The sequence below is a fragment of the Nycticebus coucang genome, chromosome 4 (genome assembly GCF_027406575.1).
Source record: "Nycticebus coucang isolate mNycCou1 chromosome 4, mNycCou1.pri, whole genome shotgun sequence".
In the NCBI taxonomy this organism is placed as follows: Eukaryota; Metazoa; Chordata; class Mammalia; order Primates; family Lorisidae; genus Nycticebus; species Nycticebus coucang.
Window position 1 is genome coordinate 30,050,590 of NC_069783.1, and position 5,130 is coordinate 30,055,719.

A 5,130-nucleotide genomic window follows, 5' to 3' on the forward strand; every position below is an offset into this window, starting at 1 on the left:
TGCAGTGTGCATAGGAATTTGTTCATAGTTTATTTTTTTTAACTATAGTCCGGCCCTCCAATGGTCTGAGGGACAGTGAATTGAAAAGTTTGAGGATGCCTGATGGTCTCACCTACTCAGAAAGCTGAAGCAGCACGATGGCTTACGCCTACCAATTAGGGGCTAGTGTGAGCTATGGTCGTGCTGAATTCATATCCTGGCTCAGCCACTTATTAGTGGAGTGACATCAAATCACGTACTCAGTTAACCTTTCTAAAGTATGTAAAATGAGAATACTTTCCTATTTTTATGATTACCTGAGGATCAAAGCACACGGAGTAAGTTATCACATTGTAGTTACCATTGTACAGCCATAGCAGGCAACATAACCCAAGCAGAAAAAAATCAAGAACATGAAACCCATTCTGGGCTGAAATTTGAGGAAAATGCTCAGATTGACAAAAAGGTCTTATAAAACGTAAACATAGGAAGAAGGAAAAAAAAGGTTAGATCTTTAATGTATTGCTATGTGTATGCCATTTAAATGGCACATACTATAATTTAGCGTGAGTCAACCAATCAGCTGTATGCACTCTATAGATATACACACACGTATATAAATCTTAAGTGCCATGCACTCTGAAAAAGAAATGCTGGTCAAAACTGAAGAGTACACTAGAAATTATAGAAAATGTGTTTTTAAAAAAATGTAAAAGGTTATAAGAAAACATCTTGCAGCCTTAGTGTGGGATTCACAGTGAAAAGAAATGACACACTGCCAGACCTGCACTGCCGTCCATTGTCTGGGGGGCCTCTGAACTGAGAATGACGAGATGTGGAGCATGCAGACAGGTGCTGAAAGGATTTTCTAGGTATTATGGACAGCAAATGTGAAGTCAGGAATGCTGAGGCACTATTTGAGATGGTTAAAAAAGATGATAAGGATAAACTAGAAAGCTCCTAAAGAGCCTTGCAGAGGAATTTAGATTCTATCCCATAGTTAATGAAAAGGCATTAAAGAATTTTGAAGTAGAAGAGAAACATAGATTCTCCTATTAGATACTGGCACTGGTGTGTGTGAGAAACGGGAGAAGGGAAGAGACTAAAGGAAGATGAGTGAAAACGCTGTTATAAACCATTTAGGCTCTGCGCCTGTGAAGCAGCTAAGGTGTCAGCCACATACACCTGAGCTGGCGGGTTTGAATCCAGCCGGGCCCACGAAACAATGACGGCTGCAAACAAAAAATAGCCAGACGTTGTGGTGGGCGCCTTAGTCCCAGCTACTTGGGAGGCAGAGGCAGAGCCCAGGAGTTGGAGGTTGCTGTGAGCTGTGATGCCATGGCACTCCACCCAGGGTGTCAGCTTAAGGCTCTCTCTCAAAAAAAAAAAGATTTATATGGTGGTGCCCATAGCTCAGTGGGTAAGGCTCTGGACACATACACCGAGGCTGGCGGGTTTAACCCGCACTAGGCCAGCTAAAACAACAATGACAATTGCAACAACAACAAAAAAAGGCTGGGCATTGTGGTGGGCACCTGTGGTCCCAGCTACTTGGGAGTCTAAGGCAAGAGAATCACTTCAGCCCAAGAGTGAGGTTGCTGTAAGCTGTGACGCCACGGCACTCTACCCAGGGTGACAGCTTGAGATTCTTGTCTCAAAAAAAAAAAAAATTATCTATAAATGTGGGAAATTCCATGCCTACTTCACTTCGGTTATTGACCAAATGAGAACATATATAAAAGGGTTTTGAAAATATTAAAGGTACTAACTAAACAAATGGTTATTATCCACAGAAACTGAACCAAATGCATGTAAGATTTTGAGAGTTGCTACCATTTTTAAAAAATCATAGAAAGTAGAAAGGAAAAAAGACAAGAAATTGGTATTCTTCAATTTTTCTGAAGTCAAAAGGGATGGACTTCTAGGAATTTAACATGAGTAACCTCACCTCAAGCCCCATTCCTACCAAGAATAATCCCTATACTTTTGGAGACACTCAGGGCCAAAACCTGGGATGGTCTATGTAATCCTCAGTCTAAAAAAATAAACCTTAGTCTGTTTAAGACATAAAAATGTATGCCTCTAAGATGAACTCCAATGACCCCTGCCCCTCTTGGTGTTTATGACATTGTTTAATACCTGCCCCTTGAGTAACTTTCTTCCAACCATCATTGAGAGTATGTCACTTCCATCATTAGACTACAGAAGACCCTGATTTCTGTCCTACTAGCAGGCTTGCTCCCTTGCTGGCTTTGATTCATCAAAGCAAGGCAAGTTGCCATGCTGGAGAAGCCCACGTCAAGGATCTAAAGGCAGCTTCTGCCCATCAGTTGGCTAGGCTGATCCATAAAGAGAAAATTGATGTTAGACTTAATTAAAATGTAATACTTATGCTCAATGCCGAGACAATGTCACAAGAATGAGAAGACTAGGAGAAAATACTTGCAAAAGACATGTCTGATAAAGGACTGTTATCCAAAATATACAAAGAACTCTTAAAAGTCAAATGTAAGACTATGCATAGTAGCTCACACCTGTAATCCTACCACTCTGGGAGACCAAGGTAGGTAGACTGCTTGAGGCCACAAGTTTGCAACCAGCCTGAGCAGGAATGGGACCCTGCCTCTGGGGGCAAGACATGATTGCAAGGGGGACTTTACCTAACAATTGCAATCAGTGTAACCTGGCTTATTGTACCCTCAATGAAATCCCAACCAAAAAAAAAAAAAAAAATACAAAAATTAGTTGGGAGAATCACTCAAGCCCAGGAGTTTTGAGGTTGCAGTGAGCTATGATGTCACCACCGCACTCTAGCTGGGGCAACAGAGCAAAACTCTGTCTTAAAAAATAAACAAGGGGGTGGCGCCTGTGGCTCAGTTGGTAAGGCGGCGGCCCCATATACCAAGGGTGGTGGGTTCAAACCTGGCCCCGGCCAAACTGCAACCAAAAAATAGCCGGGTGTTGTGGCGGGCGCCTGTAGTCCCAGCTACTCGGGAGGCTGAGGCAAGAGAATCGCTTAAGCCCAGGAGTTAGAGGTTGCTGTGAGCTGTGTGAGGCCACAGCACTCTACCGAGGGCCATAAAGTGAGACTCTGTCTCTACAAAAAAATAAATAAACAAGGGCAGTGCCTGTGGCTGAAGGAGTAGGGTGCCAGCCCCATATACCAGGGGTAGTGGGTTCAAGCTCAGCCCCGGCCAAAAACTGCAAAAAAAAAAAATTATAATAATAAATAAACAACTCAAAAGTAAGAAATAATATTAGTGTTTTGATTTTTTTTGTTTTTTTTTTTTCAGTTTTTGGCTGGGGCTAGGTTTGAACCCACCACCTCCAGCATATGGGGCCAGCGCCCTACCCCTTTGAGCCACAGGCGCTGCCCCTAATAATATTGTTTTAATTGTTTTGTTAGGCAGATTTTTTTTTAATAGTTTTTTTATGGCAGGATTTTTAGGTAGGATTTATACCCTAAGGATTAGCTAAATATATTACAATGTATTATCTCCACTTACTAAATATATATCCATATTGTTCACTAAATGCTACTTAAGAATATTTTTAAGTTATGTAGCATTTTTAAAGAATTTTTAAGAGTACTGCCAGAAAAGAAAAATTGTTTAAGTACACTGCTATTTAAAAAAATCACAGCTAGGGGCGGTGCCTGTGGCTCAGTAGGTAAGGCGCCGGCCCCATATACCGAGGGTGGCGGGTTCAAACCTGGCCCCGGCCAAACTGCAACCAAAAAATAGCCGGGCGTTGTGGTGGGTGCCTGTAGTCCCAGCTGCTCGGGAGGCTGAGGCAAGAGAATCGCTTAAGCCCAGGAGTTGGAGGTTGCTGTGAGCTGTGTGAGGCCACGGCACTCTACCGAGGGCCATAAAGTGAGACTCTGTCTCTACAAAAAAAAAAAAAAAATCACAGCTAACACTTACAAAATGACATTACCTCCCTAAAAAACAGAGCTACAGATGCCTTAATGTCTGTACCAGATTAAGAACATCAATTCAGTAGTCCCAGCTACTCGGGAGGCTGAGGCAAGAGAATTGCCTAAGCCCAAGAGCTGGAGCTCTCTACCACAGCACTCTACCGAGGGCAACAAAGTAAGACTCTGTTTCTTTAAAAAAAAAAAAAAAAAAGAATATCAATTCATTACTAAAGAGTAAAACTAAAGGATTTCAATTCAAACAACTCTTTTAAATTTTTATGAGGTTAAAGTTGAGATTTTTCTATATTAAAATCAGTAATTCTGATTTCCCCAATTTTCATAGTGTTCCTAAGGCACTCTAGTTAATACCAAAAAAAATTTTAAGTTTGTTTTTGAGACAGAGTCTCACTTTATTGTCTTCGGTAAAGTGCCGTGGCGTCACACAGCTCACAGCAACCTCCAACTCCTGGGCCCAGGCGATTCTCTTGTCTCAGCCTCCAGAGTAGCTGGGACTACAGGCGCCCGCCACAACACCCTGCCATTTTTTTGTTGCAGTTTGGTCAGGGCTGGATTCGAACCTACCACCCTGAGTATATGGGACCAGCACCCCACTCACTGAGCCACAGGTGCTGCATTTTTAAAATCTATACTTTTATGTTGATTTTTATGGAACAGTCTAGGAGTTCTACACACATAATCTCTAAGTGTTTCTGTAATTTGTATTATGTGCAACATGGCCTAAATGTCATCCATGAAGTTGACTGCCCTGCTTATAGATACGAATTTAAGATAAAGAAATTATTGTAAAACTTCTGTTCTGAGACATATTCTTTCTTACTTTCCTCCTAATTCCACACCCACAACATACACCACACAAAAAAGCTTGTAGTGGGCAGCGCCCATAGCTCAGTATGTAGGGTGCCGGCCACATACACTAAGGCTGACAGGTTCAAAACTGGCCCAGGACAGCTAAACAACAAAGGCATTGTGGTGGACACCTGTAGTCCCAGCTACTTGGGAGGCTGAGGCAAGAGTTTTAGGTTGCTGTGAGCTGTGACACTACAGCACTCTACCAAGGGCGACATGTCCAAAAAAAAAAGTTTGTACTATTACCCAATTCTACAATCCCACCTTGAGCTTAAAAAAATTCTAAAAATCCCGTACTCTCTGAAACTTTTCCTGGAGAGAACCTTACCTAAACAATTCCTGTTGAAAAATTATCTCCTTTTTCTTCA